This window comes from Engystomops pustulosus, unplaced genomic scaffold (assembly GCF_040894005.1).
Source record: "Engystomops pustulosus unplaced genomic scaffold, aEngPut4.maternal MAT_SCAFFOLD_132, whole genome shotgun sequence".
NCBI lineage: Eukaryota > Metazoa > Chordata > Amphibia > Anura > Leptodactylidae > Engystomops > Engystomops pustulosus.
In genome coordinates, this window is record NW_027285013.1 from 277,388 (window position 1) to 293,243 (window position 15,856).

Sequence of the window (15,856 nt, forward strand, 5' to 3'; positions counted from 1 at the left end):
CCGGGGACCTGAGCGGGGAAGCAACACATGCAGGATATCGGGTGCAGGATCTCAGTTACTCCCCGCACAGCGCATTATACACGGACAATGCACTTACATGCACCAGGAAGAAGAAGGTGAACTCCGGAGACCTGAGCGGGGAAGTGACACATGCAGGATATCGGGCGCTGGATCTTAGTGACTCCCCGCACAGCGCATTATACACGGACAATGCACTTACATGCACCAGGAAGAAGAAGGTGAACTCCGGGGACCTGAGCAGGGAAGCGACACATGCAGGATATCGGGCACAGGATCTTAGTGACTCCCCGCACAGCGCATTATACACGGACAATGCACTTACATGCACCAGGAAGAAGAAGGTGAACTCCGGGGACCTGAGCGGGGAAGCGACACATGCAGGATATCGAGCGCAGGATCTTAGTGACTCCTCGCACAGCACATTATACACGGACAATGCACTTACATGCACCAGGAAGAAGAAGGTGAACTCCGGGGACCTGAGCAGGGAAGCGACACATGCAGGATATCGGGCACAGGATCTTAGTGACTCCCCGCACAGGGCATTATACACGGACAATGCACTACATGCACCAGGAAGAAGAAGGTGAACTCCGGGGACCTGAGCGGGGAAGCGACACATGCAGGATATCGGGTGCACGATCTTAGTGACTCCCCGCACTGCGCATTATACACGGACACTGCACTTACATGCACCAGGAAGAAGAAGGTGAACTCCGGGGACCTGAGCGGGGAAGTGACACATGCAGGATATCGGGCGCAGGATCTTAGTGACTCCCCGCACATCACATTATACACGGACAATGCACTTACATGCACCAGGAAGAAGAAGGTGAACTCCGGGGACCTGAGCGGGGAAGTGACACATGCAGGATATCGGGTGCAGGATCTTAGTGACTCCCCGCACAGCGTATTATACACGGACAATGCACTTACTGTGAACTCCAGCGGACGGGTAAGTAAATGTGCCCCTGTATGTTATATACTCAGTATCCATGAACAAGATAATCTCCCCGAGGCAGAAATGTAAAGGCGCAATGACCTCTGAGGTGGAAAAAAGAGAAACTTTAAAAAATCATCTCATTCATTTTTTAGAAAACCTCATAAATTCCTACACAATGATAAGGGATCAGGAAGCTGCATCTGCTCAAAGTCCAGAGGGAGAGGAATATTCTTGTTCCTCCTCAGATAACTTTCTGTGTTCTTTAGTTTCTCATTACATTTTTTAACTCTGTGGGGCAGATTTACTTACCCGGCCCATTCGTGATCCAGCGGCGCGTTCTCTGCTCTGGATTCGGGTCCGGCCGGGATTTATGAAGGTAGTTCCTCCGCCGTCCACCAGGTGGCGTTGCTGCGCTGAAAATCATCTCAACGCGCCGGAATGCACCGATCTGGACCAGGTGAAGGTAAGCGCTCCCCAAGCGACACTTTTTCGGTTTTTAAATGCGGCGGTTTTTCCGAATACGCCGGGTTTTCGTTCGGCCACGCCCCCCGATTTCCGTCGTGCGCATGCCGCCGCAGATGCACCACAATCCGATCGCGTGCGCCAAAATCCCGGGGCAATTCGGGTACAATAGGCGCAAATCGGAAATATTCGGGTAACACGTCGGGAAAACGCGAATCGGGCCCTTAGTAAATGACCCCCTTTATTTACATAAAACAGACAGAACAGAGAGAAACCCGAAAGAGCGTCACAGGGAAAGAGAAATAATCAGGATCAGTCAGAACCAACACACAAAATCTCTGTGGCTAATTGGGGGGTATAATGGGGAGAGGGGGGCAGGATCATGGACGATCTCCTATATTAGGTAGAGCCACATCCCCATCATCTGCCCCTCGTGGTGTTATCGGCCTTGGCAGCAGCTGCCTGGCGCTGGGCGCTATAGTCCTCTCCGCCTGTGTATTCCCATGTTATATGTACAGTATATTATTTCATGTCTCTTCTCTCTCCTACAGATCTCCTCCTCCGTCCGGCTCTGATTTTGTCCTCAAACCTTCGCCCGGTCGATGGCACTGACCTGACTTTGCGCTGTGACCCGGGGGGTCAGACTGTCCACAGAATCTACTTCTATAGGAACGACCAGAAGCTGTCCTGCAGCGCCCCCCACCTGTCATGTTACAGCTCCAGCCCCTTCCTCTACTTCACCCCCATCCTGGCCGGGGACACCGGGTGGTACTCATGTGAAATTGGAGACCCTGCGAGCAGCATCATGAGCTGGTCTACCTACCTAGATGTGGCAGGTATGTGCCAGGGGCCAAAGAAAATAGATACCGAAATTGCTGTAGTCATAGGTATCTCAAGTGGTAAGTTGTTAGGTCATGTATGTACACAGTAACTGCACCAGCAGAATAGTGAGTGCAGCTCTGTAGCTTGTTTTCTCTGTGTGTGGTGCTGATGGGCTGTATGTGTGCTGGTCTAGCTGTGGTTCTGCCGACCGGGTGGAAGACCATGACAGCAACAAGAGAGGGGCGCTGATGGCGGTGATCAGACAGTTCGGGTCCCCCATGCACCTCCAGGACTTTTCCTTTGGAGACTTGTGTACAGCCCAGTCACTGTGAAACCCGGGTCGGCTTCAGGGTCAGCTCACTGTGCAAGGCCCGTTACCCAGCCCAGTGCGGGTCCTGCAGTAGACCAGGGAGCAGGAACATTACATCTGATGTGGCGATGGTTTCCATCTCTGTTTGTGGTGACAGTGAGGGAGCAGGGGAGCCATTGTCTGGAAGGCAGAACAGTCAGGGCGTCCCATCACAATTCAGTGCTGTGGTGTGTCCCCCAGTGGGAGGGAGGAAAGCCTGGTTGTCTCGGTGACTCTTCATGCTGTTCCCGCTGATCATTTAGGTGGGGGATGGTGGCAGTGTGAAGGGGTCGCTAATGCTAGGGTACCCCAACCTTCCACACTGTTCAATGAAGACATTCAAAGTGGAGATCAGCGGCACCTAATTCCTGCCAAGGATCAGCGGCAATTATTAACTAATCCCAAGAAAAGTAATTTAACATCTGCTACTGATAGAGCGGAGGGCACAAGTGTGACAACAGTTGGCGTCCCCTCTAGACAATGCACTGAAGGGAGGCCCTCGTCCCTTGTGCCTGAAGATGTGGAGGTGGTCATATTCCTTAATGTCGTTGCTGGTCCAGTCAGTGTGAGTGATGCCTCTTGTTGTGGTTTTTAGTGAGCCTGTTGCAAATCCATTACCAGTGACGGAATCGGTGGCGCAGCTGAGTGTAATATAGAGTTGGAGAACAGTAATGTGGTGGGTGCAGGGGTTGGTCCACTTTCTTCCCCAGTGGCGGCTCCCTGTAAGAGCTTGGGGGAAGAGGTGTCCTGTCATCCTCGTCTCTGGGCACTGGGGTCGTCTCGTCTATTTGCAATGGCGCCTTCTGCAGGCTTTACAGAAGGGAGAAAGGACGATCAATGTAGCGGGGCAGGAGGTTGATTTGTCGTTTTGGATAGAGAGGCACGGCCTGTCTGCCTTCCAAGAGCAAAGAGGCAGGGAGACACCATGGTCACTCTCGACAACGGGGCTGGGTGCTAACCTTAGGAATGTGGTCCGTCTTCGGTGGCGTGGCAGTGATGTGTCTCCCCCTCGGGCACGGGTAGTTGAGCTGCTGCTGAAGATGGACTTCAAGGCGGCTGACATCTTTGCCTTGAACCATCCCTATGGTACATCTGAGTTTGATATCAGCTTTGTTCGGCCGGAGGGGCTTGAGCTCTTCTGGTCCAACTATGAGCTGAAATACAACGAGCCCGAGTGGCGGGACTTTGCTTTGACATCATGACCTGGATGAACCGTTATGGAGAGGTATTGGGAGTACCCAAGAAAAATCGTAACGAGTATGGTATCTGGTCAGGGGCCTGGACCTTCATGGTGAAGTTGAGGCGTTCAGGTAACTCAGTCGTTCATCAGCCTTCCTGGGGAGGGACCGGATCCTGATCTTCTACCGGGGGCAGTCTAAGCTGTTTCACAGGTGCGGTGACCCCACACATTTCAGTGCAAACTGCACCATGCAAAAGTGTGCTAATGCGGGCTCAGCCCCGTCGGATGAAGGCCATGAAGCTGAATGAGGGGACTAGCAGAGTTGGAAGAAAGAGAAAAAAAACAAGAAAAAGACGCCTGCCAAGCTGAAGCGTCAACAGGAGAGAGCGGGGGGAGTCTCGGGCTGCTGGGACAACCTCTGGCGCTATCCTGGCGACTACACCTGTTGCAGAGGCCCCAGAGGATGATGTATTAGATGAGAAGGTCAGGAGGATTGAGAGAGAGGAAGGTGCCACGTCCTCAGATTCCTCTTATTATGAGTATGGATGAGGGTATTAGGGCGTGGCTACAGTGAAAAGCGTAAGCGTGGCGCCAAAAAGGAAGAGATATAAGAAGAAGGGAGGTGTAAGATCTTATCCCACCCTAAGGTATTCAAGGAAGGTGAAACCAACCCCCCACTAGCTGAACTTTCAAATCGATTCCTGGCCCTGGATGGAGCCTCTCTAACTGATGGAGGGGCTGAGGGTGAAGGGCCAGAGGTGGCCCAGGGGCCTGCAGGGGGTGCCAAGTCTCCCCCTGGGGAGTCAGGGTCCTCAGAAGGGGAGACTGGCCCAGAGTCTGGAGGCGAGGATGAGAAGGCAGGTCCTGGATCTGCTCCGGAAATATTCTGAAGACGACATTTTATTTTTGCAGGAGACCAGGCTGCCAGATTTGGGGGCCATGTAAAAAGCTAATAGGGAATGGAGAAACGGGCCTTCCTATTGATCTCTTGCTGCTGAGCCGTATAAGGGACAAGAGCTTCGTATTCTGCTCTACTACAGTATATGGGGATTTTACTCCTCATTCATTGCAATCGGGGTCCCGTCGCCATCCCATGGTGTGTTGTCCGACGAGGATTCGGGTCCGGTGCGATTCACTAACATCGTGCGTCAGAGTTCCTTCAGGTGTCTCTGTTGCGCCAAGGTCCTTCTGAGTTCACCTGCTTCTTCCTGGTGCATGTATGTGCTTGATCTTGCGACACATTTGGTTTTTTAAATTCCGCGGTTTGTCCGAATCCGTCAGGTTGTCCGATGGCCACGGCCCTCCAATTTCTGTTGTGTGTAAGCCGGCGCCGATGCGACACAATCTGTTCGCGTGTGCCAAAGACCCGGGGGAAATCCACCGAAAATGGAAATATTAGGGAAAACCCAACAGAATTGTGGTCCATGGACCCTTGGTAAATGTGCCCCAATGTGCTGAAATGAATGGGTTAACCCGACGATGCCTCGCGTCTTCAGAAGACCCAAGGCTCCCACGGCGATGGATCGCCGCTCCGCAATGACGTCACAGTGAGCGACGATCCTCGGGAAGATGCCGGCGCCCATGCGCTACCATCTTTTGGAAGCTGCCAGCAGCTTTGGAAAACTCCTTTAGCAAAGACTTACCGGCTATGGAGAGTTCTCAGGCCCATGAGCCCTATCCATGCACCCGCACCCGGCATGTCACGTAGTATTACATCATATGTCGGTAAGGGGTTAAAAGAGTGACTACATACAAGCAGACAAGCTCACGCGTTTGGGGCAAAAATATGCCCTTAGTCATAGCATGTTTAATTTTGTGTTCTCTGAAATCCTCCCGGTGGATGAGGTGGTTAGGAACATTCTGGGTGACCTGGTGAGGGTGCGCTCTGTGGAGTATGAGAGGCTGGGCACGGGGAGGGCCTCTCTCCTTAGTGCCCCTTAGTCTGTCCTCTCCCTCCTGGTGAAGGTGCGCTCTCTGGAGTATGAGAGGCTGGGCACGGGGAGGGCCTCTCTCCTTAGAGCCCCTTAGTCTGTCCTCTCCCCCCTAGTGAAGGTGCGCTCTCTGGAGTATGAGAGGCTGGGCACGGGGAGGGCCTCTCTCCTTAGTGCCCCTTAGTCTGTCCTCTCCCCCCCTGGTGAAGGTGCGCTCTCTGGAGTATAAGAGGCTCGGCACGGGGAGGGCCTCTCTCCTTAGTGTCCCTTAGTCTGTCCTCTCCCCCCCTGGTGAAGGTGCGCTCTCTGGAGGAAGAGAGGCTGGGCATGGGGAGCGCCTCTCTCCTTAGTGTCCCACAGTCTGTCCTCTGCCCCCTGGTGAAGGTGCGCTCTGTGGAGTATGAGAGGCTGGGCACTGGTAGGGCCTCTCTGCTTAGTGTCCCTTAGTCTATCCTCTCACTCCTGGTGAAGGTGCGCTCTCTGGAGTATGAGAGGCTGGGCACGGGGAGGGCCTCTCTCCTTAGTGTCCCTTAGTCTGTCCTCTCCCCCCTTCTGCTGAAGGTGCGCTCTCTGGAGTATGAGAGGCTGTGCATGGGGAGGGCCTCTCTACTTAGTGCCCCTTAGTCTGTCATCTCCTCTCCTGGTGAAGGTGCGCTCTCTGGAGTATGAGAGGCTGGGCACGGGGAGGGCCTCTCTCCTTAGTGTCCCTTAGCCTGTCCTCTCCCCCCTTCTGGTGAAGGTGCACTCTCTGGAGTATGAGAGGCTGGGCACAGGGAGGGCCTCTCTCCTTAGTGTCCCTTAGTCTGTCCTCTCCCCCCTTCTGCTGAAGGTGCGCTCTCTGGAGTATGAGAGGCTGGGCATGGGGAGTGCCTCTCTCCTTAGTGTCCCTTAGTCTGCCCTCTCCCCTCCTGGTGAAGGTGCGCTCTCTGGAGTATGAGAGGCTGGGCATGGGGAGGACCTCTCTCCTTAGTGTCCCTTAGTCTGTCCTCTCCCTCCTGGTGAAGGTGCGCTATCTGGAGTATGAGAGGCTGGGAACGAGGAGGGCCTCTCTCCTTAGTGTCCCTTAGTCTGTCCTCTCCCTTCCTGGTGAAGGTGCGCTCTCTGGAGTATGAGGGGCTGGGCACGGGGAGGGCCTCTCTCCTTAGTGTCCCTTAGTCTGTCCTTTCCCTCCTGGTGAAGGTGCGCTCTCTGGAGTATGAGAGGCTGGGCACGGGGAGGGCCTCTCTCCTTAGTGTCCCTTAGTCTGTCCTCTCCCCCCTTCTGGTGAAGGTGCACTCTCTGGAGTATGAGGGGCTGGGCACGGGGAGGGCCTCTCTCCTTAGTGTCCCCCAGTCTGCCCTCTCCACTCCTGGTGAAGGTGCGCTCTCTGGAGTATGAGAGGCTGGGCACGGGGAGGACCTCTCTCCTTAGTGTCCCTTAGTCTGTCCTCTGCCCCTTCTGCTGAAGGTGCGCTCTCTGGAGTATGAGAGACTGGGCATGGGGAGGGCCTCTCTCCTTAGTGCCCCTTAGTCTGTCATCTCCTCTCCTGGTGAAGGTGCGCTCTCTGGAGTATGAGAGGCTGGGCACGGGGAGGGCCTCTCTCCTTAGTGTCCCTTAGCCTGTCCTCTCCCCCCTTCTGGTGAAGGTGCACTTTCTGGAGTATGAGGGGCTGGGCACGGGGAGGGCCTCTCTCCTTAGTGTCCCTTAGTCTGCCCTCTCCCCTCCTGGTGAAGGTGCGCTCTCTGGAGTATGAGAGGCTGGGAATGGGGAGGACCTCTCTCCTTAGTGTCCCTTAGTCTGTCCTTTCCCTCCTGGTGAAGGTGCGCTCTCTGGAGTATGAGAGACTGGGCATGGGGAGGGCCTCTCTCCTTAGTGTCTCTTAGTCTGTCCTCTCCCTCCTGGTGAAGGTGTGCTCTCTGGAGTATGAGAGGCTGGGCACGGGGAGGACCTCTCTCCTTAGTGTCCCTTAGTCTGTCCTCTCCCTCCTGGTGAAGGTGCGCTATCTGGAGTATGAGAGGCTGGGAACGAGGAGGGCCTCTCTCCTTAGTGTCCCTTAGTCTGTCCTCTCCCTTCCTGGTGAAGGTGCGCTCTCTGGAGTATGAGGGGCTGGGCACGGGGAGGGCCTCTCTCCTTAGTGTCCCTTAGTCTGTCCTTTCCCTCCTGGTGAAGGTGCGCTCTCTGGAGTATGAGAGGCTGGGCACGGGGAGGGCCTCTCTCCTTAGTGTCCCTTAGTCTGTCCTCTCCCCCCTTCTGGTGAAGGTGCACTCTCTGGAGTATGAGGGGCTGGGCACGGGGAGGGCCTCTCTCCTTAGTGTCCCCCAGTCTGCCCTCTCCACTCCTGGTGAAGGTGCGCTCTCTGGAGTATGAGAGGCTGGGCACGGGGAGGACCTCTCTCCTTAGTGTCCCTTAGTCTGTCCTCTGCCCCTTCTGCTGAAGGTGCGCTCTCTGGAGTATGAGAGACTGGGCATGGGGAGGGCCTCTCTCCTTAGTGCCCCTTAGTCTGTCATTTCCTCTCCTGGTGAAGGTGCGCTCTCTGGAGTATGAGAGGCTGGGCACGGGGAGGGCCTCTCTCCTTAGTGTCCCTTAGCCTGTCCTCTCCCCCCTTCTGGTGAAGGTGCACTTTCTGGAGTATGAGGGGCTGGGCACGGGGAGGGCCTCTCTCCTTAGTGTCCCTTAGTCTGCCCTCTCCCCTCCTGGTGAAGGTGCGCTCTCTGGAGTATGAGAGGCTGGGAATGGGGAGGACCTCTCTCCTTAGTGTCCCTTAGTCTGTCCTTTCCCTCCTGGTGAAGGTGCGCTCTCTGGAGTATGAGAGACTGGGCATGGGGAGGGCCTCTCTCCTTAGTGTCTCTTAGTCTGTCCTCTCCCTCCTGGTGAAGGTGTGCTCTCTGGAGTATGAGAGGCTGGGCACGGGGAGGACCTCTCTCCTCAGTGTCCCTTAGTCTGTCCTCTCCCTCCTGGTGAAGGTGTGCTCTCTGGAGTATGAGGGGCTGGGCACGGGGAGGGCCTCTCTCCTTAGTGTCCCTTAGTCTGCCCTCTCCCCTCCTGGTGAAGGTGCGCTCTCTGGAGTATGAGAGGCTGGGCACGGGGAGGACCTCTCTCCTTAGTGTCCCTTAGTCTGTCCTCTCCCCTCCTGGTGAAGGTGCACTCTCTGGAGTATGAGAGGCTGGGCACGGGGAGGACTTCTCTCCTTAGTGTCCCTTAGTCTGTCCTCTCCCTCCTGGTGAAGGTGCGGTCTCTGGAGTATGAGGGGCTGGGCACGGGGAGGGCCTCTCTCCTTAGTGTCCCTTAGTCTGTCCTCTCCCTCCTGGTGAAGGTGCGCTCTCTGGATTATGAGAGGCTGGGCATGGGGAGGACCTCTCTCCTCAGTGTCCCTTAGTCTGTCCTCTCCCTCCTGGTGAAGGTGTGCTCTCTGGAGTATGAGAGGCTGGGCACGGGGAGGGCCTCTCTCCTTAGTGTCCCTTAGTCTGTCCTCTCCCTCCTGGTGAAGGTGCGCTCTCTGGAGTATGAGAGGCTGGGCACGGGGAGGGCCTCTCTCCTTAGTGTCCCTTAGTCTGTCCTCTCCTCCTGGTGAAGGTGCGCTCTCTGGAGTATGAGAGGCTGGGCACGGGGAGGACCTCTCTCCTTAGTGTCCCTTAGTCTGTCCTCTCTCCTCCTGGTGTAGGTGCGCTCTCTGGAGTATGAGAGGCTGGGCACGGGGAGAGCCTCTCTCCTTAGTGTCCCTTAGTCTGTCATCTCCCCCCTGGTGAAGGTGCGCTCTCTGGAGTATGAGAGGCTGGGCATTGGGAGGACCTCTCTCCTTAGTGTCCCTTAGTCTGTCCTCTCCCCTCCTGGTGAAGGTGCGCTCTCTGGAGTATGAGGGGCTGGGCACGGGGAGGGCCTCTCTCCTTAGTGTCCCTTAGTCTGCCCTCTCCCCTCCTGGTGAAGGTGCGCTCTCTGGAGTATGAGAGGCTGGGCACGGGGAGGACCTCTCTCCTTAGTGTCCCTTAGTCTGTCCTCTCCCCTCCTGGTGAAGGTGCACTCTCTGGAGTATGAGAGGCTGGGCACGGGGAGGACTTCTCTCCTTAGTGTCCCTTAGTCTGTCCTCTCCCTCCTGGTGAAGGTGCGCTCTCTGGAGTATGAGGGGCTGGGCACGGGGAGGGCCTCTCTCCTTAGTGTCCCTCAGTCTGTCCTCTCCCTCCTGGTGAAGGTGCGCTCTCTGGATTATGAGAGGCTGGGCACGGGGAGGGCCTCTCTCCTTAGTGTCCCTTAGTCTGTCCTCTCCCCTCCTGGTGAAGGTGCGCTCTCTGGAGTATGAGAGGCTGGGCATGGGGAGGACCTCTCTCCTCAGTGTCCCTTAGTCTGTCCTCTCCCTCCTGGTGAAGGTGTGCTCTCTGGAGTATGAGAGGCTGGGAACGGGGAGGACCTCTCTCCTTAGTGTCCCTTAGTCTGTCCTTTCCCTCCTGGTGAAGGTGCGCTCTCTGGAGTATGAGAGGCTGGGCATGGGGAGGGCCTCTCTCCTTAGTGTCCCTTAGTCTGCCCTCTCCCCTCCTGGTGAAGGTGCGCTCTCTGGAGTATGAGAGGCTGGGCATGGGGAGGACCTCTCTCCTTAGTGTCCCTTAGTCTGTTCTTTCCCTCCTGGTGAAGGTGCGCTATCTGGAGTATGAGAGGCTGGGAACGAGGAGGGCCTCTCTCCTTAGTGTCCCTTAGTCTGTCCTCTCCCTTCCTGGTGAAGGTGCGCTCTCTGGAGTATGAGGGGCTGGGCACGGGGAGGGCCTCTCTCCTTAGTGTCCCTTAGTCTGTCCTTTCCCTCCTGGTGAAGGTGCGCTCTCTGGAGTATGAGAGGCTGGGCACGGGGAGGGCCTCTCTCCTTAGTGTCCCTTAGTCTGTCCTCTCCCCCCTTCTGGTGAAGGTGCACTCTCTGGAGTATGAGGGGCTGGGCACGGGGAGGGCCTCTCTCCTTAGTGTCCCCCAGTCTGCCCTCTCCACTCCTGGTGAAGGTGCGCTCTCTGGAGTATGAGAGGCTGGGCACGGGGAGGACCTCTCTCCTTAGTGTCCCTTAGTCTGTCCTCTGCCCCTTCTGCTGAAGGTGCGCTCTCTGGAGTATGAGAGACTGGGCATGGGGAGGGCCTCTCTCCTTAGTGCCCCTTAGTCTGTCATCTCCTCTCCTGGTGAAGGTGCGCTCTCTGGAGTATGAGAGGCTGGGCACGGGGAGGGCCTCTCTCCTTAGTGTCCCTTAGCCTGTCCTCTCCCCCCTTCTGGTGAAGGTGCACTTTCTGGAGTATGAGGGGCTGGGCACGGGGAGGGCCTCTCTCCTTAGTGTCCCTTAGTCTGCCCTCTCCCCTCCTGGTGAAGGTGCGCTCTCTGGAGTATGAGAGGCTGGGAATGGGGAGGACCTCTCTCCTTAGTGTCCCTTAGTCTGTCCTTTCCCTCCTGGTGAAGGTGCGCTCTCTGGAGTATGAGAGACTGGGCATGGGGAGGGCCTCTCTCCTTAGTGTCTCTTAGTCTGTCCTCTCCCTCCTGGTGAAGGTGTGCTCTCTGGAGTATGAGAGGCTGGGCACGGGGAGGACCTCTCTCCTCAGTGTCCCTTAGTCTGTCCTCTCCCTCCTGGTGAAGGTGTGCTCTCTGGAGTATGAGGGGCTGGGCTTGGGGAGGGCCTCTCTCCTTAGTGTCCCTTAGTCTGCCCTCTCCCCTCCTGGTGAAGGTGCGCTCTCTGGAGTATGAGAGGCTGGGCACGGGGAGGACCTCTCTCCTTAGTGTCACTTAGTCTGTCCTCTCCCCTCCTGGTGAAGGTGCACTCTCTGGAGTATGAGAGGCTGGGCACGGGGAGGACTTCTCTCCTTAGTGTCCCTTAGTCTGTCCTCTCCCTCCTGGTGAAGGTGCGGTCTCTGGAGTATGAGGGGCTGGGCACGGGGAGGGCCTCTCTCCTTAGTGTCCCTTAGTCTGTCCTCTCCCTCCTGGTGAAGGTGCGCTCTCTGGATTATGAGAGGCTGGGCATGGGGAGGACCTCTCTCCTCAGTGTCCCTTAGTCTGTCCTCTCCCTCCTGGTGAAGGTGTGCTCTCTGGAGTATGAGAGGCTGGGCACGGGGAGGGCCTCTCTCCTTAATGTCCCTTAGTCTGTCCTCTCCCTCCTGGTGAAGGTGCGCTCTCTGGAGTATGAGAGGCTGGGCACGGGGAGGGCCTCTCTCCTTAGTGTCCCTTAGTCTGTCCTCTCCTCCTGGTGAAGGTGCGCTCTCTGGAGTATGAGAGGCTGGGCACGGGGAGGACCTCTCTCCTTAGTGTCCCTTAGTCTGTCCTCTCTCCTCCTGGTGTAGGTGCGCTCTCTGGAGTATGAGAGGCTGGGCACGGGGAGAGCCTCTCTCCTTAGTGTCCCTTAGTCTGTCATCTCCCCCCTGGTGAAGGTGCGCTCTCTGGAGTATGAGAGGCTGGGCATGGGGAGGACCTCTCTCCTTAGTGTCCCTTAGTCTGTCCTCTCCCCTCCTGGTGAAGGTGCGCTCTCTGGAGTATGAGGGGCTGGGCACGGGGAGGGCCTCTCTCCTTAGTGTCCCTTAGTCTGCCCTCTCCCCTCCTGGTGAAGGTGCGCTCTCTGGAGTATGAGAGGCTGGGCACGGGGAGGACCTCTCTCCTTAGTGTCCCTTAGTCTGTCCTCTCCCCTCCTGGTGAAGGTGCACTCTCTGGAGTATGAGAGGCTGGGCACGGGGAGGACTTCTCTCCTTAGTGTCCCTTAGTCTGTCCTCTCCCTCCTGGTGAAGGTGCGCTCTCTGGAGTATGAGGGGCTGGGCACGGGGAGGGCCTCTCTCCTTAGTGTCCCTCAGTCTGTCCTCTCCCTCCTGGTGAAGGTGCGCTCTCTGGATTATGAGAGGCTGGGCACGGGGAGGGCCTCTCTCCTTAGTGTCCCTTAGTCTGTCCTCTCCCCTCCTGGTGAAGGTGCGCTCTCTGGAGTATGAGAGGCTGGGCATGGGGAGGACCTCTCTCCTCAGTGTCCCTTAGTCTGTCCTCTCCCTCCTGGTGAAGGTGTGCTCTCTGGAGTATGAGAGGCTGGGAACGGGGAGGACCTCTCTCCTTAGTGTCCCTTAGTCTGTCCTTTCCCTCCTGGTGAAGGTGCGGTCTCTGGAGTATGAGGGGCTGGGCACGGGGAGGGCCTCTCTCCTTAGTGTCCCTTAGTCTGTCCTCTCCCTCCTGGTGAAGGTGCGCTCTCTGGATTATGAGAGGCTGGGCATGGGGAGGACCTCTCTCCTCAGTGTCCCTTAGTCTGTCCTCTCCCTCCTGGTGAAGGTGTGCTCTCTGGAGTATGAGAGGCTGGGCACGGGGAGGGCCTCTCTCCTTAGTGTCCCTTAGTCTGTCCTCTCCCCTCCTGGTGAAGGTGCACTCTCTGGAGTATGAGAGGCTGGGCACGGGGAGGACTTCTCTCCTTAGTGTCCCTTAGTCTGTCCTCTCCCTCCTGGTGAAGGTGCGGTCTCTGGAGTATGAGGGGCTGGGCACGGGGAGGGCCTCTCTCCTTAGTGTCCCTTAGTCTGTCCTCTCCCTCCTGGTGAAGGTGCGCTCTCTGGATTATGAGAGGCTGGGCATGGGGAGGACCTCTCTCCTCAGTGTCCCTTAGTCTGTCCTCTCCCTCCTGGTGAAGGTGTGCTCTCTGGAGTATGAGAGGCTGGGCACGGGGAGGGCCTCTCTCCTTAGTGTCCCTTAGTCTGTCCTCTCCCTCCTGGTGAAGGTGCGGTCTCTGGAGTATGAGGGGCTGGGCACGGGGAGGGCCTCTCTCCTTAGTGTCCCTTAGTCTGTCCTCTCCCTCCTGGTGAAGGTGCGCTCTCTGGATTATGAGAGGCTGGGCATGGGGAGGACCTCTCTCCTCAGTGTCCCTTAGTCTGTCCTCTCCCTCCTGGTGAAGGTGTGCTCTCTGGAGTATGAGAGGCTGGGCACGGGGAGGGCCTCTCTCCTTAGTGTCCCTTAGTCTGTCCTCTCCCTCCTGGTGAAGGTGCGCTCTCTGGAGTATGAGAGGCTGGGCACGGGGAGGGCCTCTCTCCTTAGTGTCCCTTAGTCTGTCCTCTCCTCCTGGTGAAGGTGCGCTCTCTGGAGTATGAGAGGCTGGGCACGGGGAGGACCTCTCTCCTTAGTGTCCCTTAGTCTGTCCTCTCTCCTCCTGGCGTAGGTGCGCTCTCTGGAGTATGAGAGGCTGGGCACGGGGAGAGCCTCTCTCCTTAGTGTCCCTTAGTCTGTCATCTCCCCCCTGGTGAAGGTGCGCTCTCTGGAGTATGAGAGGCTGGGCATGGGGAGGACCTCTCTCCTTAGTGTCCCTTAGTCTGTCCTCTCCCCTCCTGGTGAAGGTGCGCTCTCTGGAGTATGAGGGGCTGGGCACGGGGAGGGCCTCTCTCCTTAGTGTCCCTTAGTCTGCCCTCTCCCCTCCTGGTGAAGGTGCGCTCTCTGGAGTATGAGAGGCTGGGCACGGGGAGGACCTCTCTCCTTAGTGTCCCTTAGTCTGTCCTCTCCCCTCCTGGTGAAGGTGCACTCTCTGGAGTATGAGAGGCTGGGCACGGGGAGGACTTCTCTCCTTAGTGTCCCTTAGTCTGTCCTCTCCCTCCTGGTGAAGGTGCGCTCTCTGGAGTATGAGGGGCTGGGCACGGGGAGGGCCTCTCTCCTTAGTGTCCCTTAGTCTGTCCTCTCCCTCCTGGTGAAGGTGCGCTCTCTGGATTATGAGAGGCTGGGCACGGGGAGGGCCTCTCTCCTTAGTGTCCCTTAGTCTGTCCTCTCCCCTCCTGGTGAAGGTGCGCTCTCTGGAGTATGAGAGGCTGGGCATGGGGAGGACCTCTCTCCTCAGTGTCCCTTAGTCTGTCCTCTCCCTCCTGGTGAAGGTGTGCTCTCTGGAGTATGAGAGGCTGGGAACGGGGAGGACCTCTCTCCTTAGTGTCCCTTAGTCTGTCCTTTCCCTCCTGGTGAAGGTGCGGTCTCTGGAGTATGAGAGGCTGGGCACGGGGAGGGCCTCTCTCCTTAGTGTCCCTTAGTCTGTCCTCTCCCTCCTGGTGAAGGTGCGCTCTCTGGATTATGAGAGGCTGGGCATGGGGAGGACCTCTCTCCTCAGTGTCCCTTAGTCTGTCCTCTCCCTCCTGGTGAAGGTGTGCTCTCTGGAGTATGAGAGGCTGGGCACGGGGAGGGCCTCTCTCCTTAGTGTCCCTTAGTCTGTCCTCTCCCTCCTGGTGAAGGTGCGCTCTCTGGAGTATGAGAGTCTAGGCACGGGGAGGGCCTCTCTCCTTAGTGTCCCTTAGTCTGTCCTCTCCCCTCCTGGTGAAGGTGCGCTCTCTGGAGTATGAGAGGCTGGGCACGGGGAGGACCTCTCTCCTTAGTGTCTCTTAGTCTGTCCTCTCCCCCTGGTGAAGGTGCGCTCTCTGGAGTATGAGAGGCTGGGCACGGGGAGGGCCTCTCTCCTTAGTGTCCCTTAGTCTGTCCTCTCCCCTCCTGGTGAAGGTGCGCTCTCTGGAGTATGAGAGGCTGGGCACGGGGAGGGCCTCTCTCCTTTGGAGGGGCTTTTCCTTTAGTGTCCCTTAGTCTGTCATCTCCGCTCCTGGTGTTGGGCTGATGCTGCACTGTAGATTTTTGTTTGCAGGCGCCGAACCTGGGCTTTATGTAGTTTGTGTTTGTTAATGTGTTTTATTTGTTTGTATCCAGTGTACAGTGTGTATTTAGTTATAATTATGTATATAGTTCATGTGTATATAAGTTTGTTGGTTTTGGGTGTAGGTGTTAGGTTGGGAGGTGGAAAGAGATGGAGGGGGTTTAGACAATATGAGAATGAGGGACTTGGGGATTTTGTTAAATTTAATGTTATTTTATTTATGTCTATTTTTTCTGTGTATTGTTTAGTATAGTAATTTATTTTAAAAAATTGGTTATGGGACTGGGTTGTGGTTTGTTTGTTTTCATGGTGAGTGTGTGGTGAGTGAGTGGTGAGTGTGTGGTGAGTGAGTGGTGAGTGTGTGGTGAGTGTGTGGTGAGTGTGTGGCTGGGACAGGAGAGTTTTATAAGTTTCTTTTAGTTTATATTATTGTTCTTTTGTAATTATTGGCCATTCCTTCTTTTCCCTACTCTATGTTAGCACTCAGAAAAAACAAGAAACACAGAGACAAATAGATAGATAGACAGATAGATAGGAGATAGATAGATAGATAGATAGATAGATAGATAGATAGATAGATAAATAGATA